This window comes from Astyanax mexicanus, chromosome 1, assembly GCF_023375975.1.
Source record: "Astyanax mexicanus isolate ESR-SI-001 chromosome 1, AstMex3_surface, whole genome shotgun sequence".
NCBI lineage: Eukaryota > Metazoa > Chordata > Actinopteri > Characiformes > Acestrorhamphidae > Astyanax > Astyanax mexicanus.
The window spans coordinates 39,136,877-39,160,438 of NC_064408.1; the positions used below are offsets into that span (position 1 = coordinate 39,136,877).

At 37.6% G+C, this 23,562-nt stretch overlaps 1 protein-coding gene across 4 annotated transcripts in view; it reads left to right on the top strand.

Annotated features, from left to right (window-relative positions):
• The first annotated feature begins 230 nt into the window (after positions 1-230).
• The window catches only part of fynb (FYN proto-oncogene, Src family tyrosine kinase b), a 52,179-nt gene continuing 28,847 nt past the window's right edge, over positions 231-23,562 (top strand). For 2 of the 4 annotated variants that reach the window (XM_007259901.3, XM_007259902.3), the window contains exon 1: positions 232-421. The gene's annotated coding sequence lies outside the window, so the exon portion shown is untranslated. Of the gene's footprint in view, positions 422-23,562 lie in introns of all 4 variants that reach the window. The other 2 variants (XM_022667246.2, XM_049477779.1) reach the window with 2 other exon arrangements.

Sequence of the window (23,562 nt, forward strand, 5' to 3'; positions counted from 1 at the left end):
CGCGTTTGTCGAATCTCGCCATTCTATTGGTTTGCAGAGCAGTCAATTAGCTCTTCTCTTTGACTATTGGCTAGCAACTCACTGTGCTCACCCATTTTCCTTTTAAGCCCCGCCTTCTTTAAACGGCCAGTTTCAGCGCAGCCGGGCGGACTACTACCGCCCAATCGCAGGCGCGGGGGGCGCGCGAGGGGGCGTGGCTTCACGGAATACGGGTGTGGAAAAATCCACGCCTCTCGCCATCATCCTCCTCACCATCATATGTTCCAGTGGAGAGCGGAGCGAGAGGAGCGCGCGCGCAGATGTTTTTATTACTTATCTACTTATCTTCATTCATTTGATCAGTTTAAAGCAGTGTTTCTCACCTCCAGGCGCCCCGAGTGATGGCACGCGGTCACGCCGAGCTGTAGGCGCCCGCAGGCGGGTAAGAGCAGGGGGGGCAAGGGGGGTGGTGTGCTGGAGGAGAGTGCAGGAATGATTTCAGGATTTCACGTGATTATAAAGCAGAATTGATGGAGTGGTATTGCAGTATGTGGATATATACACTGTTTTACAGCGGTTATGAGTATGAGGTTATATAGCTAGTTCGATTGTATACAGCGTGTACACTTTGTTTTATTAATAATTTGGTTCTCTGAATTGTTGGTACAATATATATGTTCTAATATTGTCACTGTGGTTAAGCAGTAGGGGTATTTATGGGCCATGCTACCGTAATGCGGTGTGTTTATGTCCTAAAAATGTTACTGTGGTTATTTACCGCTGTAGGTTATATAATTAGTGCTGCAATTATGATTTACAGTACTGGTGCAATATTCATGTAGAAACACTGATACTTTGAAAATTTGCATTTTTTGTGCAATATTGCAACTATATTTAAGTCCAAATATTGATCCACCTTTTTACAGCATTGTTATTAATCTCCTTAAAATTGATGCTGATATTGGTACTAATGTGCTCATATTGGTTCTGTGAAGGTTAGTGTGCAGTATTAGTACTATATTTATGTCCAAACATTGGTCCCCATTTTTGCAGCATTGTTATTAATTTCCTTAAATTTATGCTGATATTGGTACCATGGAGGTTAGTGTGCAATATTGGTACTATATTTACATCCAAATATTGGTCCCAGCTTTTCGCAGCATGGTTATTAATCTCCTTAAATTTATGTTTATATTGGTATTAATGTGCTCATATTGTTACTGTGGATGTTTGTTATATTGGTACTTTACAGCTTTAGTGCTATTATCATGTTCTAATATTGGTACTGCAGTTAATTACTAGGTGGGTACTATATTTATCACCTATAATAAATGTATTATAGGTAGAGCTGGGCAGTATGACGGTATTTTATCATATTATGATGCATTTCCTTAGCATATTGAGGGTGTCATCAGTGTTTAAAGAACACTGACCCAGTGTAAAAAACTTGGTTTAATTGCATTGCTGATGTTTTTTTCTGTTTCAAAACATTGTGATGAATATCGTTTAGCATGAAAATGTCCTAAAATCATGATACAGTGTTTTCACCATATTGCCCAGCTCTAATTATATACTAAAACAGCTATACAGTGTACAGTTGTGTTACTTGTATATCCCTGCTTACAATGCCTGGCCCAGTGACAGTTCCCAGTACTGGTGACAGTTAAATGTGTGAAGATATTTATTGATTTAATCTGACCCTAGGGCTGGGGCGGTATTGATTTTTTATAACCGCGGTAAAAAACTAACGCATCACCGCGATATTGCGGTTAACCGCGAGACCCCAAACCCCCTCCCCCCCCCCCCCCCAAAAAAAAAAAAAAAAAAACACCACAAATTTATTGGTAACAAATCTTTATTCTTCAAACCATACAGCCTACATACAACCTCTACATAAAACATAAATACAGCATAACAAGTGAACATATGCTGCCTGTATAATTCGTCATTGTACAGCTAACCTGTCTTTTTCCGAGCAGACTTTTTGAAGGAGGAGCTTGTCCGCCTCCCCCTTCTCCATCCATAGATCTATTTTAGGGCTGGCCCGAATAGCGGTTTTGAGCTCAGGATATTCAGCAGTAATTGGTAGCGAATATTCTAATATTCGTTTAAAAAAAAGACGAATTAATCCACAGCAAAATTTTCCACTGACCCCCGGCCCCGAAAAAAATATATTTCTCACCCCTTTCCTCGGGCCGTTCGGGCTCAAGGCTCAAGAAGTCTGTGTTAGGCGTCTGTTTTTTTTTTATTCACATTCTTCTTATTTCTCATTAAATATCTACTAGATACAGATTATATCTGTACAGTATCATTTATTTCACTTCCCTCCTGAATATTTGGAGTGCATTATGTCTCCTTATGTTGTGTAGTTATGTAGTTTTCACCCCAGAATTTCTGCTGCCTCACACCAGGCTTCGGCTGCATCGCAGGGCAGGAGCGCAGCGGCGTTACGGCTATTTCGTTTGAATTGTGCAGTGCAGAGTATTACAGATTTTGTATTTTTGCACTTCGGCTATTAGCTCAATATTAAATATTTCGTTTGTTTATAAATTATTTTATATTCTTAAACCATGTTAAATTATATTCGATTGGAGGAAATTAATTCAGACATCATTTCTTTTTTGTCCCGTTACCGTTCCGCAAAAAAAATCCTTCTTTTAATCCCGCATCAGCCCGCCACATACACAGTTTTGCCGCACCTGCCCCGCGGTCCTAAATAAATTTAATAAATTACATTTAGTGCTTAAAATAAAATAAAAATATTTATTAAAACCGCGCTGAATAGTGCGGTCACGTTTCTTACCACATTACAAAAAAAAAATCGGTGTGTGTGTGCGCGTGTCGGTCCATTCTCCGCTCCTTTTTTGTGCTTAGGGTTTTTTTGTTGCGTGCATGAGAATCACTGCGGGATTATTACAATTTTCTTAACTATTTATTAATGTGCTCCCACATCCTCTGGATTGATTAAACTCCTGTTCCCGCCAATAACAATTCAGTTCTGTCTGTGCCGCGAGATATCCTGACGGGACCCGCGTCATATAATATGTTGATTAAAATGTCGTGACGTTAAGAAATCGGCTCGCAAGAGACAACCGACCAAAAAAAAGACATTAGTTCCATTTTAAAATAATAGAAACCTGTCCTTTATGTTTGACAATTTTTGTTTCACTTTACGTGTCCTTACTCATCTGAAGTTTATTTATCTGAACTGAGTTTTATATGGTTATATTTGTAGCGGTTCTGAACTCAGTTCCGCGTGCTGTGAAAGAGACAAGGCGCAGCGCATTTTACCTCAGACTTGGTCAGATAACAACATTTCAGTAAAGATGGTGGTTATAGTTTTATATCATTGCTTTGCTGTTTGAACTACACTTCAACCAACCTTACTATTTTTACCAAGACTGAGGCGCAATGCCGCGCGTTCTCCGCGGTGCTCACGCAGAACAGCCAGCAGCCAGACAATGAATTAATATATTTTACTTTCTCAAAATGTGACCACGGAACACCTTACATGGCTCTATGGTTTACCTTGATGTGGGTGAATTAGTTTGATGTGTTGGCGAGAGGTGCAGACACCACTTTCCGGCTAATCTTGCAGATGATTCTCTTCTGTTCTGAGTCTTTTTCTTCCTTTTTTCTCAACTTACTGAGCCTGCCCTGTAGCTTCCATTTCCGAGCCAATATTAGTGCTGCTAATCTTCACTCTCTTCAGCAGCCTCAATGGAGACGAAGTGAGCAGGAGACTCCAGAGCTGTTCTGACCTCAATGAGTACCACGCACCGCGTTTTGCTTAACCCATTCGCTGCCGCGCCAGTGCAGCGGCAGCACAGATAAATGACAAAAATTTTTATATTCGATATTATGAATTTTGAGATCGTTTGACACCAATATCTATCGCGATCAAAATATATTTGATATATTGCACAGCCCTATAGTGTAGGACTTACACTTGACATATTAATACTGAATTCACCACAGTTGTGCTTATATGGAGCATTTTACTACCGCTCAAAACGCAGTCAATCAGATTTGACAGCCATAAAAAAATGCGGTAATGACGGTAATGAGCTCATCACCGCGGTGACGTCCCATAACCGCGGTATTGCGGTAATAAAATTATCGTCACAGCCCTATCTGACCCCATAAAGATAATATTGTAATAGACCACATAATATATTATTATGACATAATGGTTTTAATCCCATTTCAGGCCACACAGATAGCTAAACTAATGTCTACATCTAAACTATAGATAGAACTAAACTAAATGTATGTCCTTATATGCTAATTAGTACAATGCAGCATTTCATTTGTTAATTTTGAGTTTTGTTGTGACACAGTCACAAACTATAATTGTTTATTAGTCCTAATTTTTTTTTTTTAATAAGAGACCTTTGATTTTACCAACTTGAAAACCTCTGGAATATAATCAAGAGGAATATGGATGATCACAAGCTATTAAACCAATTTTTGCAGCAGGAGTGGCTTAAAGTTATCCAAAAGCAGTGTGTAAGACTGGTGGAGCAGAACATGCCAAGATGCATAAAAACTGTGATTAAAAACCAGGCTTATTCCACCAAATATTGATTTCTGAACTCTTAAAACTTATATGAACTTGTTTTCTTTGCATTGTTTGAGGTCTGAAAGCTCTGGTCTGGTCTGGTCTCTTATTTTTTTCCAGAGCTGTATATATGTATTTATGTCTGTGTGTGTGTGTGTGTGTGTGTGTGTGTGTGTGTGTGTGTGTGTGTGTGTGTGTGTGTAGGTACAGGTAATAAGCTAACTTTGGACGGAAGATCCTGAGGGCTTTAGCAAAGGCTTTAACGAGTGCAGGGGAGTGAAGCAGGCTGAATGTGTGTGTGTTCAATATTTCAGACAGTTTTAATTGCTTTCTGATGTTTCTGAGGCCACGTCTTTAAGCTACACGCCAAAAAGGGGCCAGCCAAAATCGCATACAGCAAGATGAAGTACACTATCTCTCTCTTGCTCTTGCTCTCTCTCTCTCTCTCTGTCCCTCTCTTCCTCTCTTTCCCTCTCTCTCTCTCTTTCTCTGTCTCTGTCTTTGCTTTATTATATTTTGCTCATTTTTTCTTTATTTACTATTTTCTTCATTCACTATTTTCTTTATTCACTATTTTCTTTATTCACTATTTTCCTTTTATATTTCTCTGACATTCTATTTATATTCTCATTATGGTTTCATTCTTTTAATTTCTTTTTTTTCTCTTTTTAGTTCTCATTCTGTCTTTCAAAGTCTCTCTGTGTGTCTTTGTGTGTGTACTGGCTGTGTGCCAACTGTTCTCTGGCCTGTCTTCGCCCTTTCCCCTCATAATTGAGGTCAGATACACTCAGACACTCTTCAACACACCCCAAACAATAACACACACAGACACGCACAGCTCTCATCATCTCCAGCAGAGCAGTTTTAATGAAATGCTCATGATGTAAACAAAAAAAAAATCTAAAATTAATATGTTATCTTGATATGCTGTCTTTTAAGTGAGACTGAACACTAGAGATTGTAGGAATACATCATAGAAGGCATTTCCACCCACAGTGGACAGCGCAGTAATGGTAATGATCATGACCAGCGGCATATGGCTAGAATTGGCCAGGTAAACAGACAAGCAACACAGGCAGAAATCGCATTTGCATTCAGTGCAAAAGACCCTGCAAACACAAACATCCCTCAGGCATTATTAAGCTGTAATGGGACACAGCAAAAGTAATAGGACATAAAACATGTCAGTGTTAATCACTCCATCATTTTAAGGGTACATATTTTAGACCCTAGATCTTTTTAACGCTATGATACAACAACAGAATGTATTCTTTCTCATTTGCTGTAACGTTTTGTGTTTTCGTATATATTTAGACATTTGATTCTATTCTAAGACAAAACATTTTACAAACAGCACTCTGAATTGCTTTGGTTGTATGTTACCTCTTTAAAGTAAGAAGAGACTTTTTTAAAGCTTGGTGGAATTCCCCTGTAAAGACACAGAGAGTTTCTGCGTGCAGCTTCTTTTTATAATCATCTTTTTTTTCGCTTTGTCGTTGTTAGGCCTTCCTGACAGGATGTAGCTCTGAGTCTATTATCTTCTTCTCCTGTGTTCTGGTTTCCTGCCGGCAGAGCGCTTATCGTATTGTTTTCTAGAAACGGCGTGTGCCTGTGTTTCTCTGAGCATCGTACACGACGTCCAGGAAAGCGTCAGATTTTCCTGCATGGTTTAGGCCACGTGCAGGAGGCCGTAATTAGCTTCCTAAACATTCTCAGCCTTTTAGGAAATGCTGATTAAAGCAAAGAGAAGTGCGAGCAAGAATTATACCGTGACATATTATGCTATACCACTCACCCCTAATTATCACATCAGGGTGCAATTTTTTTCAGTTTTTAGCAAAAGCAACTTCAGTCCTGGATATATGGCGATATTTGGAGTGCATTATTAGTATCATGACTCTAATTCTGGATCACAACCTCTGTTGCAAATCTGAAAAAAAAAATCTTGTTTGGGGTGTGCCATATAATAAATATCATATATGCAATTATAAAATTTTCATTTTGTTGCAGTAGTGTATTCTTCATGGAATTAAACACGGATTTAAGTCGCCAAGAGTATCGTTATCCCGAAAATACCATGAAATATTATTATATTATTTTAGGGCCATATCATTCACTCCTAGATCATAGTATACTGATCTAAATATGGTGTAGTTTCTGCACAATTTTGAAACAATATCTGTTTATTTAATGATGCTAACATATTGTGAAAAGAACAATCAGTGTGTCTCACTTTACTTTGACACATGACTGTTAAACCTGTTAAATTCGATAAATAAAAGGAAATGTTGCTTTAGAATGTTCAGTGTCTTATTTATACATTATATTTAAACTTTTGTTTGTAAAAAGTTTGTAAATGTGAAACAATGTTTTATATGTAATAGGACAGTATTTAAGATTCAGCCAGGAGAACTCAATTTGTTAGTGGCAAAAAAAACTTATTTTCATCCCGTTTTTCAAAATGCCCAAATACTTGTGGTAGTTTGTGCCGAAACAGCATCATCCTTCTTTATAGGGGCCGAAGTACAAAAAGAATTCAGGCTTCTAGAAGCTGTCACTATCTGTATGTACACTGAATGTACTTCAGTGCATGTGTATATATCTTTTGCTTTACAGGTTAAGTAAAAAGTTAAGACAAGTCTATAATGGATTACTGAAAAATTCCCGCTGTTTTAAGTAGAGTGAGAGATGATGCTGGGAGTAAAGATGTAAAACCATGCTAATCACTAAAAATAACTTCTATCAGGCTTAGTCAAGTGACGTTTTGGAGTAGGTCTTTCAGTGAGTGAGTGGTGCAGTGGAAGCAACAAATTTTGCTTTTGTAATCTTTCAAACACTCTGATCCAACACTGATCCAAATGACCTGAGTACAAAATCTTAGAATGCCTCCAAATTCCAATTACACCAATTACTTAAACATTACCAAGTAATCAGTATCATGAAATAGACCAATTTCTAATATAGTCCTAAAGTAAAGCAGGAAGTTGACTGTGTGACATTTTGCAAAACCACAATAACCTGTTTCTGTTTTTATACTAGCTATATGGGAGATATATTTGGCTACATTAGAAGAAAGAAAAGCCAGCACTTACAACCTTTAATTACTTTGTATTTTGTTTATATAGTGTTATTCACAACATACAGGCCCAAGCCCTATTTTGAGAACGCACAATGACAATGTTGACAGTGGCCAGGAAAAACTCCCTTAGGGAAAAAAGAAAAAAACTTAGAAGAAACCAATAGACAGAATAAGAACCCATCCTCCTCGAGTCACATAATGATTGAGCCTGTTTGTGTCTGAAAGAAAAGTGAACTAAAAGAAATATATCTGAATTCATTACAGACCACCGAATACCTCCAAAACAGCACTTAACTCGAAAATGCTCTTCGGTTTTACATCACTTGTCAATGATCAATTACTTGTTAGCCTTATAGTTTGTCTGATTCAGCATATAATTAGAGGTTAGTGGCTAGCTGTAATCTTGTATGTTGTATGTTGTGTGTGTGTGTGTGTGTGTGTGTGTTTGTGTGTGAGTGGAATTTCAATGGAATGCATATTCCTAACACCTAACACACACAGACTTGTTTTGTTCATCTTGAGATGTACTGCAGTGTCAGTCATCTGTATTGCTTTATTCACATTAAAAATAGAGAATTTGAGAAAAATCTGAGAAGCTACTGATTTTTTTCTGCACGTAATTCGTGTGTTTTAGCGTTAGATTTAGCTTTAGATCTGTTGTATTTGTTTGCTTTTGTAGTCCTGTTTTATTTTAGTTCTTGTTTCTCTTTTTGTGTGCATTTACTTTTTAAATTATCATGTTGGACTGTAGTTGTTAAGCCCTGTGCTAGTGTCTGATAGCCTGCCAGTTATGCTGCCTTCTGTTTAACTAGGAATCAGATGTTGAATGCTTTTAGTAGTGTTCATGTTCGGTGCAGCCATCTTGGATTTTAAACTCGTGGTTCAGGGTACTTTAAACTTGGGAATTTCAGCCCCAGTTCAAATGGAACACATCATTATTTTTTTTTTATTTTGAATTGAATGATGGTCTAGTCAGAGACTCCCTATTTTAATTAGAATTTAAAAACTAAGACATTGTACGTTCAGGTCACAGATGACTTCCATTCTGGGAACGTTCCACTGCTTTATGTAATATTTACACAGCACAGTACTGTACTTTTACTTTTAGTACTTCAGTATACCATTTTAGAATAAATTACTTGCAGTACTTAAGTACAAAAAATGTTGAATACTTTAGTACTGCTACTAAAGTGTGGAGCTCAAAGAACACTTTAACTTCTAATCAAGTTATTTTTTTTAATAGAGCACCTGTGCTTTCACTCTGCATTGAAGTCTGGGTCTCTAGTACTTTATACATCTCTGGTCCTATTATTTTGGTGATAAATTTGATAGGTTAGACTATTAGTTCTACCTCCAAAGTCTGACTAATAGTAGGGCTGCAACTAATGATTATTTTGGTAGTCGACGAATCTGATGTTATTTTTTAGATTAGTCGTTTAGTCAACAATTATTTATGCCATGTGCTCCATCTCTAAAAACTATAGAAACAGCTGAACATGAGATTTAAAAGCCATTTAAATATGGATGTTGTTTAAATTGTGGAAATTACTGATATTTAGTGTTTGAGCACTTTTTGAGCCATTTACCCATCTCACTTTTGTTTACCATTGCACTTTTGTCCCCAGCACTTTGTGTAATGCGGTAATGTTACAAATTAACAATTATCACAATGAAATTTGTAGTCGACAAATTTAAATAATCAACATTGTTGATTATATCGACTAATTGTTGCAGCCCAAACTAATAGGAGACGTTATGTATCAGCTTTGGTTCATTGTATTTACATCTGGCCAAAGCTACATAGTTTCATTAGCATTGTAACACCAGTGCTAATTGGAAGGATATAAGCTTCTATTGGATGGCTACATTAGATTTGCTGCTCCAGTGTAAATCTGCAGAAGCACCAAACATGTCTTGGCTGATCAGCTACTTTTGAGGTGGGGTTTGTTTGGGAGGGTTGGGGGCAGTACTGGGGGAATTAAACTGTTCTCTGTCTATCGCTTTAATATGCAGAATTCAGCTGCTTGTTGCGTCATCAGTGTTGGATGCCGTTGGTCTGCAGTGATGCGTGGGTGCGGACTTAACAATCACTCGCTCTGTGCTTCAGCGGCCAGAAAGCAGAAATCCACCCGTTCGCGTGCGTGCATGTGTGTGTGTGTGTGTGTGTGTGTTGTACAGAAGGCCTTTAGGCTGTGGAGCAGTTGGTAGTGTTGCCTTCTGAGACAGAATGTGGCATATGGTGGAAACCTGCTAACCCCCCTAACCATACTTACACATACACAGCCCTGGTGTAGTGATGCATGGTGATGCAAACCTGCAGACTTGTTAAGCCCACCAAGACACCAAGATATACTGAGGTTATGGGTTCTGTGTGTCAGAAGAGGGGGAAATCTGCCTCTCCGTGTGAACTGTCTCTGCAGATTATATCCTATATAGATTTGTTCAATTTATTATGGGAGAAAAATAACTAATGATGTCACAGCTAAAGCATGGTGGCAAAGTTGGATCTGTTTAGGAATGTACGAGGGCAATGTTAGTGATGTACGAGGGCAAAGAATACATATATGGATATATATAGAAAAGAAACCAATCTGAAATTAATGGTTGTCTATAGTATGCATAAGAAGAGAATTGTACAAATATATCCCAGGTTGTAGGAATATCCTTGTCTGAACCTTTTTTTGTGCATTGCACAGCCTTGTTGTCCTGGTTTAACTCGGTCAGTGGCACATCTGTGTTTCCCGCCCCAAGACAGAAACAAGAAATAAGTCTATCTAATTGCTGAATCTGCAATGGGACATGAATGTTTAAATTTAGCAAGGAAATGCCAATATGTATAAAAGTAATTAATCTTTAAATAGGTCATTTAAACTGTACTGCCATGATCAGTTAACAGTTCTGTTTGTGTTCCCAAATATATATTTGGGAAATGTCACTGTTTGTGTTTGTGTGAGTGTGTGTAAGAGAGAGGGAGAGAGAGAGAGAACTTGTGTGTAGCAATGGAGTGGAGAGTGTGTAAAAGTCTCTGTCAGGACTACTTCTAGCCATCACCCACTTCCCTGTCAATCTGCTCCTCTTCATCATCTTGCTCTCTCTCTGTCTCTCTCTCTCAGTAGGTGAGTGGGTGATGGTATGTGTAGTTCTGTGTTTTATGTTAATCACAGTCAACACTGCGTGTGATGTTTGTAGACTTTTAATGCACATTTGCAGTCAAGAATTCTTTGCTTCTTCATAAATCCTGTGTGTGTGTGAGAGAGAGGAACTGAGAGAGATAGAGAGAGAGAGCTTGTGTGTGTAACAGTGCTGCTTTGTGTTCTGATCACTGCTGCATTCAGCTACTTTTACTGTGGGCAGTGGGGGGCAGTGAGGGGCAGGGGGGCAGTGACGGGCAACTGCTGCAGTAAAGGCCAGTGATGGCCAGTGAAAGGGAGTTTTGAGGAAAGTGAAGGGCAGGAGGGGTCAGAGGAGCAGTGACAGGCAGTTGGGAAGACTGAGGGGCAACTGGGTACAGTGAAGGTGCAGTGAGGAGCAGTTAAGGACAGTGGGGGCTGTCCTGGGGGCAGTATAGTGCAATTGAGGGGCAGAGGAGGGCTGTGAGTGGCAAATGTGGAGCAGTAAGATGTTTAATTAATGCAGATCTGTAATAATTAAATGTCAGACTATAAGAAATGATTTGGTCAGAGATGAATTGTAGGTTGCGGGAAGTTCACAGATCACTGTTGGAAATAAATGGCAACTAAAGCAAGCAAAACAATAGAATAGGAGTCATATCAGTATCAGCCAGTATCAGATTTGTGAATGATATCTGAATCTGATATGTGCTGATGTATTTATCAGACAGAATCTGTTCATAGAAGTTTCTCTAGCAGTTATCTTTGGTTGTGTAATTTAAAATTGCATTCTTAATGTATTTTTAAATCTTCTAAGGTCTTCTAAATAATATTAAGTTATTATAAATATTGTGTACTTCATATTAAAACTGTATCGCTATCATCAGCAGGAGCATCATCATCGTCATTATCACCTCTGCAGTGTTCAATGTGCTCTCTCAAACATACTAACCTTTCAAAGGAAGTGGTTTCTGACTTAGTGAGGGGTTGCCAGCAGATTTTGCAGAATGAGTACACACAAACACATGTGTCTGTGGATTGTATCCGTGGGCTGTACTGAGCCACATCCTGTTAATGAGGCACAGCTTGCTTTATTCAGCAAGGTAACGACCAGCTGCTGCAGAGAGAGAGAGCGAGCATCACTTGACACTGGACACTTGACCCTAAACACTCTTGTTCAATATTTCTAAACTTTTAACACTTAACACTCAACACCAGATACTTAACATTAACATATTTAAGAACAAACCGATTGATCCTTCCACTTCAAGGGCTCGATCATACTATGGAGTTAATCTCACTATTATCAAGCATGTGGTGTTGTGCCACTGTGTGCAAAGTTCTTTGCAGTTTTCTTTTTTTTTTTTTTCTTTAATTCTGATGTTAGCGTAAAGTTGGCAAAGTGATCTTACTTGTAAAGCCAGCTGACATTAGTGTAGTTAGAATCACTCTTGTCAAATGTATTTCCTGTTTTTTACATTGTCTTTTGTTACTGGCGGTCTGGGAGAAGGTCAGGACAAAGGGCCCTATTTTAGCAATCTATAGCGCACTGGTTATTTGCGCTATTTGGGGGCGTGTCCTGTGTCCTTGGTATTAAAAGGGCGCCAAAAATGTGCATTGCACAGCCTTTTTGTCCTGGTTTAACTCGGTCAGTGGCACATCTGTGTTTCCCGCCCCAAGACAGAAACAAGCCAGAAATTTACCTGAGCACTCTGCACTTCCAGACCACCACGCCCACCACGCATGCACAAGCGTAAAAATAGACTCTTGACGGGGTGTAAGATAGTAACAAGCATCACGACAAACCTTGTGCAGGGTGTACAATAGGGCCCTAAGTCATTTAATGAGAGCGTGATCTTGGCCCTACCTCTGATCTCTACTGCACAGAGACCAACTTTATTTCTATACAAAGGAAATAAATGGAACCACAGAGTTCAGGCTTTATGCAGCCATTGCTTCACACTGATGCTAGCTCTGTTTTTCAGCTTGTGTCAGACCTCCACCTAATGTAGCATGTCAATGTGCATCTACTATCAGTTACATCATCAATAATACATGAAGTTTAACCAAAACATCTGCACATTACTGTAAAGCAGGAGGTGTGTTTACAAATTAGACACACATTGGCATTGGAATCTTTATCACTGAATGGGTGAGAGAAGGAGCAGCAGTCCATTAGCTGGCCTGGTCACTAATGCTATGTCCACCACCACATTTTTCCTAATCCTCCAAGCAGCTTTTAGCTTACCAGCAGCAGAGTTACTGATAGAACCAGCATTACACTTTAATATCAACCTTCTGCTTTTACAACTACACAGAATTTCTACTGAAATCAGTCGAAAATAGCAGTGACGACACATCCCTGCTCAAAACACACTCAGGAGACAGAATGTGTGTGTGTGTGTGTGTGTGTGTGTGTGAAGGAAGACCTGATATGTCAGACAGAATAAAATCTGTTCTCTTACTGCTGACTTCAGCCAGACAGCTCTAAAAATACACACAACCTACAATTAGTGCGCGCACACACACACGCACACACACACACACAGCAGCAGCAGCAGTGATGCAGGTCAGAGCTCCTGTAGCTGAGTGGGCAGAGCCCATATCCTCCATTTCTTCTTTATTTCATTTCCCCTGGGCTACACTTACAGTTCCAAGACACAGCACGAGAACCCTTTTGAATAACTAGTGTGTCTACATTACTACTAATACCATATTCTGCATTGATTGAATAACATATTTAAGTATTAATTAATTTGTATGATTGTTATCCAAGTCTCAATAATAGACAACAATGTAACCAAAATTTGTTCCATAAACGTGATAAAATGATCATGATGATTGAACAGGTTAAGTAGACATAAACAGATAAGAAAGTCATTAGAATTTAATATTTGGACCTCAGAATGGAGTAGAGCATGGCGGTATGACCAAAAATGTATATCACAGTATTTTTCAAGATTCTGATAGTTTCACAGTATATCACTATGTATATTTATTTATTTATTTATTTATACATTTTTTCTGCATGACTGCGCTTAATATAGGTTTATGACTTATTGTACTGTTAGGAGTACATATAATATTAAACACTAAGGCTTTAGATTTGATTGGCTTTGATTACTATTGAGTTTACTTTGACCCACAAAATTATACAATATATGAAGAAATCTGACTTCTTTAGCAGAAAAACATCTGAAGAATGTAAACAATAAATCTTAAAAAGAGGTACACAGCTTCCTTTACAAAACTAAATATTTTACATAGTTCCGTAAACACTATAATGGACCTAAAATACTCAAAATGTAAGTATTCAAATGAGATATTTTTCAAAAGCTCTATTTCACAAGTAAAACACAAGTTTAATGTCAATTTACAGTGTGTTTTACCTGAAAGCAATTGAGGCGTTAAAGTATTTAATCAGCTGTTTATCCGTTTATCACAATTCCCTTGTTATTATTTTATTAAATTTATTTAAACAGGGCTATAGTTACTCATATTTTAAGTAGCAGCAGCAGCAGATCCAGGAGTTTTGTTCTTATTTTTCTCCTGGCAGTACAGAGTGTTTGACTCCACAGAGCCGAGCTATCATTAGTACAGTGTGTTGGTTTGTCATGCTAACTGGCTAGCATTAGCTATAGAGCTCTGCTAGTGTGCTTCTTCAGTGAACTGCAGCACCTCTAGTGGTATGACTGTATGTGAAACATGCATACATTATACAGTTTGAACCAGTAAACCGCCCAGCACTAGAATGGAGATACTCCTTTATCATCAGTCTACTTTAGCCTTGTAGCTCTGTTGCTATTTGTGTAGGTATAAGTTTCCATTTCGTGTTAGGTACATTAGCTTCATAGTCCTAGCGCTAATCAATCGTTGCTAAACACAAAAAGTACTACAGATAGGTTCTATTAGTGTTTAGCACCATGCTGAAGGATTCTGTGGTCAGGCTGTCAGCCTTATTTGACTTTATTTTCATTTGATTTCTACTTATAATGGTCTGCTAATATGGCTAATGCTAATGTTAAAACTGTTTGCAGTGCTTTCTGCTGTACTTCTCAGGACTGTATCAATCCTTTCATGATTTTCACACGTTTTTTGTTTCAGAATGATATTTTATTAATTCTAGAATTGATCTTTAGGACTCTGTTTTACAGCTTAAATGCGTGACATTAATAAATGCTTGGTTAAGTCAGAGAAAAAAAAATAATATATTTTTTAAATTTTGTATCTCTTACAGAAAGAGTTTTTACACCAAACAGTTATGAATACACTGCCTGATTCCCAAGACACAGTTTTATCATAGTTCTGAGAAGATTTTGGATCTGAAACCTAATCTTAAAATATAATAGAATTAAAATATTTGACAAATACAAGCAGGGCTTTGTACAAGTAGTAGTCCCCAAAAAACAAGGTATTTATTTATGCCACACGTATTTTAGATATAAAAACGGTAAAGTCTGTAGTGCTAAGCTCAAGTTTCATTGATTACAGCAACTTAACCTGTTAAACTGTTAGGACAGCCGGACTGTTTCTTTTGGTCCTTTAGCTGAAATGGAAAAAGGTCTGTGGGTTTGGGGTTTATAACCTAGTTTCAGAAGTGTTCACAGGTCACTTCTTCTGTAAATAAGATAATATCTGTGAAAAAAAATAGCATTTCAGTTTGTTGTAGTCGGTCATATTTATCAGTGTTGTTAACAGATGATAATTCCAAAGAAGAATTTCTGGCATCCTCGCTCCGCTAATTCTGAGGCACTATTTCCTAAATTTACTTTATAAATTCTGCAAATATTGTAAAAACATGTTTGTTTCGACTACTTTCACAGCATGGCTCACAGTAACTATACCTACACTATCCATATTTGTTAGCTACTTTGGCTTTGCAGCTCCAAGCGCAAATTGATACAGCATTAACTTCCACTGTTTGTTAGCGTTAGCCTTGCAGCTTCAGTGCTAATTATTATGGTGAGAGCTTACTTATTATATTTAATAGATACATTGGTAGACTCTACAAGTCCATTATGTGTACTGGGGGAATTAGATAGATTTTTTAGTGAACTGTGACTTGAAAAAAACACCCTGTTCAGTGTAAACACCACTGGAATGTAGTTATGATGCAGATGTGGTGGGTTTCAGCAGGACTCTATGAAGTTTTTACAGAACTCTAATTTGAAGGCACAGTTGCTTAATTTGGGTTTATTATAGAGTTAGCAGTGTGTGTGTGTATGTGTGTTTACGCTTCTGTGTCTGCTACAATGAGTAAGATGTGAATGAATGTGACCCATATTGCAAATACTAATATAAATACTTAGTACCATGGTAACATGAGTATTAGATGATGTTGTGCATTATGATGGAATTGTGATGAACTGATTAAGAGAAAAAAAAAGACTGCAGCTTAGTTCATCCTTCTTTTTTTTATCTCCACACCCTCACACACAAACAGTCCTCAACACGGCAGCCAGAAATAACTATAGAGAATTGGGAGAGAGGGAGTAAAAATGTGTTTCTTTTAAAGTAGTCCGCTTGGTGCCTCGCCTTGGTGGTGCTTTGTGGCTCACAAAACTATAGATGACAAACAGAAAAATGTACGGTGCTGCGGCGGTTCATTGGACAAGTGAAACTGAAGTGAAACTGAAGTTTGTTGAGCTGTGGCAGGAGTACCCCTGCCTCTATGACCTTTCTACAAGAGGGTACCATGAGCTCTGTCATTATCAGGCCTTCTCTCATCTCTGCCTCAGAAGCCTGCAGTTCCCCCTCCCCACAATAACAAGATTATAACAGCTTGTGTCATAAGGTTCTGACACTAAAAGTAGGCCGAAAATTTTGGTTCATCCTTTTAGCTCCACTGCATTGCAGTAGCTACCCCTATTTTGATTACACTTGATCCCAATCTCATTTCACCCCTTGGCCCTACCACTAAGCCCTACCCCTCTGTTTTGCGGGAGGAGTGTTAGGGGTATATACAGCTCTGGAAAAAATTAAGAGAACACTTCAGTTTCTGAATCAGTTTCTCTGATTTTGCTATTTATAGGTTTATGTTTGAGTAAAATGAACATTGTTGTTCATTTTACTCAGACAACTACAGACAACATTTCTCCCAAATTCCAAATAAAAATATCGTAATTTAAAGCATTTATTTGCAGAAAATAAGAAATGAATGTTCAGAGTTCAGAAATCAGTATTTGGTAGAATAACGCTGGTTTATAATCACAGTTTTCATGCCTCTTGGCATGTTCTCTTCCACCAGTCTTACACACTGCTTTTGGATAACTTTATGCCTTTACTCCTGGTGCAAAAATTCAAGCAGTTTTGCTTGGTTTGATGGCTTGTGATCATTCATCTTCCTCTTGATTATATTCCAGAGCTTTTCACCTAGGGTAAAGGAAACTCATTTTTTAAGAGCTGTATTTTCCCTTAAAACAGAGATTTTTCAAAAGCTATGAGAAATCACTGAAATCAACTACCAAAGAAACACACAAGTAATTGCGATAACCACTAGCTATATAGTATCATAGTTTTATGTGTAGTTTTATTTTAATAGAAAAAGCTATTAAAAGCTCATTTCAGGAATCACTGGTTGGACAATAATAATTAATTGCTGCACCACCTGCCCCCTTTTTGAAGAAGTTGCTGAACTTGAGCTCTCCACGGATTCTATTATTCTAAGTATTCTTGAAGGATTGTCTCAATTCTTAGGGGGAGGATTTCACCTCTTCCCCTAACTCTGTTCCAAGAGAGGGGTTACACTCGAAAACAAGGGGTAGAGGTACAAAAGAGAAATCGTAATGGGCCTTAGTTGCCTCCTGGATAGCCTTGGTAGCCCTGCCTTCTGTTGATTTGTATTGATTTATTATAGTAGCCTCACCCCTGTTTGAAAAGAGTTGGTGCATTCCATTTGCCCCACTCTCTTTTAAGTAGTCTTAGGTTACCTTTGGTTGGCCGTTTTCTTTTTGATGTAGTCTTGGTCCATTCCCCACCCTCATTAACGTAAGTTGGTGCTTTCAAGGCTAAAAGCATTGTGACGGAATGATCAACCTGCTGTAAATGTATTAGTATTATTTAGATTTTGGTTTGATGTTGCAGCCAATTTTGATTGACAATAAAATGTCAAATGCCTCGAATTACCTTTGCATTTTTACATATGCAAAATCACCCATGTGAAAGGGTTCACTGTCTTTCTTTTTCTCTCTCTCTCCCCTCTCTCTGTGAAACTGCATGCTCAGCAGTGAGCAGCATGCTGGGTAATGACTACAGGACTGAAAACATCAAAGCACTTCAGTGTGCGGCAGCGTGTGAGTGTGTGTTCATGGGTATGTGTGTGTATGTGTTCCTCTGTTCCTCAGATATTGGTGGTGTATTGCTGAGGTAGTGATGAGAGCATGTCCTCAGCGAAGACTGCAGTTTAGCCCCGCCCACTCTGCCTACAGCAGTTCAGCTCTACTGTTACTATACTGTTACCTACAGAACATATTTGGCATTTAGAAACATTGCTTTTTCTGTGTTTCTTCTGAAATTATTTAAGGATAATGCGGAGTCTGTCACGCAGTTGCTGCAGTAACAGTCTCTACTTTTCTGAAAAATCTTTTTTGAAAATCTAAACCATTAGATCTTGGAATATTATACCCCGAGAGTGAGAGCATTAGTGAGGTTCCATGTAGGCCTGTTATAATAACCAATTTTATCTGGAAAATATATTTTCCAAAGTTATGCCAATAATAATAAAGCAATTACACCCTTTTAAAATGCTAAGAGATTTTATTCATACTTACAGTCATATGAAAAAGTTTGAGCACCCCTATTAATCTTAATCATTTTTAGTTCTAAATATTTGGGTGTTTGCAACAGCTATTCTGTCAGATCTAGGTATGTAATCAGTGGATTCCACCTTTTCCTAAATAAATCAATGTTTAAGTTTAGCTTTGCTGTTATTTTCTCCAAGTTATAAACCTTTACCAATCTCTCTTTCCATTGATTTGCAGTGTTCCTAACTACTTTTTACTGACTTACTGAAGCACAAAACTGGTTTGGTAACCTTATTGAGCTTTGACCTTCATAGCCAGGTGTATCCAATCATGAGAAAAGGTATTTAAGGTGGCCAATTGCAAGTTGTTCTCCTATTTGAATCTCCTCTGAAGAGTAGCATCATGGGCTCATCAAAACAACTCTCAAATGATCTAAAAACAAAGATTGTTCAACATAGTTGTTCAGGGGAAGGATACAAAAAGTTGTCTCAGAGATTTAACCTGTCAGTTTCCACTGTGAGGAACATAGTAAGGAAATGGAAGACCACAGGGACAGTTCTTGTTAAGCCCAGAAGTGGCAGACCAAGAAAAATATCAGAAAGGCAGAGAAGAAGAATGGTGAGAACAGTCAAGGACAATCCACAGACCACCTCCAAAGAGCTGCAGCATCATCTTGCTGCAGATGGTGTCACTGTGCAATATTACTGTGTCCATCAGTTATTAGATATATCAAACTGAAATGGCTGTTACAAGCAACCAAATATTTAGAACTAAAAATGATTAAGATTAATAGGGGTGCCCAAACTTTTTCATATGACTGTATTTATGACATTATAGAAATTAAATATTTTGTAAAATATCCTAAATAAATAAAACGATAAATAAATAAAATAAAGACACTGTTTTAAACAAATAAAACATTTTAGTTTAAATCAATGTCAGCAAAAATGAGTGAGGTCATATCCTTCTATTGTACGATAAGTTAATAACATATTTATTGCAACAGACTTAGTTCCATCACTCCAGAGAACACATTTACTTGTTACTTGTTGTAACTTTGGGAAGGAGAGTAACATAATTTCAATCCTCCTTTACATATGTCCTGTACATATGCAGTTTTGACAATACAACTTGACTTGAAAAGGGGGACTTTATACCCCTCTGGTCCATTCTTGATGTGTATATGACTGCTCTACAATTGACTGTTTAATTAATCAGTGTTTTTCTATAAAGACTATACAGATGTTTTACAAAATCATTAGAAGGGCTGTTTGGACACTTCATAGACTATACTATAAAGTAGGTCTGAATATTTTATATACTATATAGATATTGTATTATGAATAATGTTGAGTGTTTTTTTTTACCATATTGTGCACCGTTTGTGTGTGCGCGCATGCAACACCTCTTCTAAGTCAGTCTTTCCACCACTGAAGGTGTGTGTGTATATGTAAAGTAAATGTCACAGGCCCACTGCAGAAACCCACACACACCCACAGCAGCTTTCCACTTCACATTCTTCCTATTCTTCATTTCAGTTTCTAAACTGGGTTCCTATCCTTCACTCTGATTTTCTCACTCTCTTTACTTATTGAATGTGATTTGTTAAATTAGTAATTAAATAGATATTGAGTGGAAGTTAAGGTAGGTGTTTTTAATAAAGTGGACACAAGAGTGAAAGCACAAGGTTGTAGGTGTTTCTAATAAAGAGGCCAGTGAGTGGAAGCACAAAAGAGAAGGTGTTTCTGACAAAGTAGTAGGTGAATTAGGATGTATGTGTTTGACCAGTGAGAGGAAGCCAAAGCATCCGTAGCTGCACATGGTATCAAATTGTGTGTGTGTGTTTGTGTGAGTTAAGCAGATCAGCTAGATTATAGTGACCTCATGACCCACAGCTGTGCTTCCTTACTTAATCATTGTGTTTTAAGCGTGTGTGTGCATGTAATTTGTGATTTGTGATAATGACGCACTATGACATGGGGTCAGAGGTTACCAAATGGGGTTTGCATGATATTATATAGTGCACACAGTGTATATTAAGGGGTAGTTCAATATATAGTGTGCATATGGTATGTATTGAGGGTATTGCAGTATGCAGAGTGTCCATAGGGGACACAGCAGTATATATGTTGTATATTGGAGGATAATGCGGAATGTAGTGTGTGCATGGGGGATAAGCCAGTGTATAAATTTTGTATTTATTTATTTAGAAGGGGACAGTGCATTTTCATAAAACACATGATTATACATAGTTAAAAAAAGCCAGAATTAGCCAGAAGGCTAGTTTTCATCTGTAGTCCCCAGGCCACGATGTAAAAAGGCAAGAAGAAGTTTAAAAGAGAAAAGACACAAGATAGAATTACAATTTAAGAAAAAGAGAGTAAGAAGAAAAAGACAAACTACCATACAGTATAACACAAAAAAAACAAACAAAAAAAAAAAAACAAAGATTTATCATATCACTAAAACAACACAACAGGCTTATATTTTAATGTTGGCAACTATAGTTATTAATAAGCCACATTTTCAGTTTTTTTGTGAAGTTCTTATATGTTGTGAGCAACTTAACCTCCTCAGGTACTGAGTTCCACACGCTTGCACTCCTTACAGACCAGGCCGATTTACCAAAAGTGCTTCTGCGCAACGGAATGTTGCAGTCACCTCTGACAGATCCTCGGGTGACACGCTCAAGGCTATTTCTTTGGCTGATAAAGTCTGCCAGAGGATCTGCAGCCAATTTATGCAGTACTTTATAGATCAATTTTAGGTCTGCAAATGTGTGAAGACTGTCCCAATCCAAAAAATTATATTTTTTTAAAATTGCACAGTGATGATGGTACCTGGGTTTTAATGATAAATATTGGAGTCTAATGCTGGACAGATGGTGTGTATTGAGAATTATGCTGTATACAGAGTGTAAATTAGGGATAATGCTGTCCATAAAATATAAATTTAGGGGAAACTGTATATTGGGTAAACACTGGGAAGATCATGCTGTACATATGGTGTATACTGGGCATTATGCTGCATATATGGTACTAATTGGGGAAGTTGCTGTAAATGGTGAATATGGGTCAATAGAATGAGCATAGAGTGAATATTCAGTTTTTTTGTTATCACGATAAACATTTTGTGAGAGCTGTGATAACATCATGAGTGACAGCATACCCAAATTGTATTATACATGTGCAGCAACATTGGGAGATCTTCACCCTACATAGGGTTCACATTTCAAGCCACATTGCTCAATTCTGATTTTTTGCTCAGATTAAATTTAGCTATCTCGATAGTTTACATTCACAGATACAGTGACCTATATCTGTAAGTAACGTGATGCACATATGAAAGTGACAAAAAAAATCTGATCTGAAAAAATTCAGATTTTCCACCTTCACACAGCCATGAAAAAATCTGATCTAAGCCACATTGAGCAAAAAATCTGATTTGAGTCACTTCAGCCTGATAATGTGAACATAGCCATAGTGAGGCGGTGCAAGTTAGAGTGAGGTAGAGTGATGTAGAGCCCACAGTAAATGAACACTCCAAACTACTTCTTAGACTGAAAAAAGTGCACCCAAGCCAAGTGTTTTGGGGAGCTTAAACCAATTTTGGAATCTTGTTTTATCGCATTTAACATCAAATCAGAATAGCAGAATATCCAACTGCATTATCGCAAAACACATTTTTTCAATTTTTTTTCAATTGCATGTGTAGGAGCCAAAACATTAAGACTTAAGTTTTGCATTGTGTGTTTGTATATAAAAAGTAAATTAAAACTTTTAAACCATAGTTGTTCCAAACACGTGATGCAATAGTGTACTAAAACGCAAACAAGGTAAGAAAACTGTGTTGTTACTAGCATCCAAAAATCGCAGCTCCAGAGCCCCAGTGCCGTCTCTCTTAAAGCGACAGTACACCTATTTTCTGCATATTAACAAATGGTGTAAATGTGAACAATTTGGGTCTTAATGTAAATAATTTGGTTCTTATAAACAGTACAAAAGCACTTACGACAACTTATTACTGTTTAACGGCAATATACACATATATACATTTCTTATCAAGTTAATTAACTATTTATATACACACACACAATGCAAAACTAAAGTCTTAATGTTTTGGCTCCTACTGCATGTATTAGTAAACTTTTTACAACTGCCTAATTAAACTACCAAAATGATCCTTGTACAAAAAATGAATGCTGGTTATTATTTCTCATTGTACTGAGTGGTAATGAAGTTTTTTGTAGTTTAGTGTAGTGTCTGTATGTTTTTCTGAGTAGCCCGTCTGCTGGCTGTGTGCATAACCTCTGTTTGCACCAAGCTGCTGCCGCCAAGGATCGTGACCACACTGGACTAAGAACCTGCCCTTTTTAACCACACTCACATACACATTCAGCAGCGTGCTGAAAATGCTGGCGGCTTGTTTTACCTGCATTGCACTTCAAAGGAAACCACATATAATATATTTGTATTTAGCAAACCCGCATATAATAATAGACCATCATATAAACTAAAGTGTGAACGTAATGAATGTATAAAGAATTTGAAATGTTTTATACAGCAAGTTACTTTACTCAAGTAGGGCCATACAATGCGGGCAAAAAATGTGATTTGCTATTGTATTGTTGGATATCCTGATATCGATATTAATCAAATAAAGACCTAAAATTAATTCAAACTTCTGAGGAGTTTTCTGCAATTGACTTGGCTACACTTGTTTTTCCCAGGATAAGCAGCAGTTTGCTGGGTGGAATAACTGTGGATCTGTACCTTACCCTGCCTCACTCTACCTCCAGCCTCATTATGTCTGCAGCATGAAGTGCTCCCTCTGTAGCTTCACATGGATAATGCAGTTTAAGCTGTCTGTTATTCACAATGTTATTGTAGTTTTTTTCAACGTGATTATCATGAAAACTCATATATCGCGATAAAAGAAAAATCATGAGAAGTCCTCAGTGCAACATGGAACAAACAATAAGATATAAACTAAATCTGCAGACGTGCAAACTTAAGACTAGAACACAATACAGTAAATACTGCACACATTAGACGATTAACAAACAGAACAGTACAGTGCAGACAGTACTTT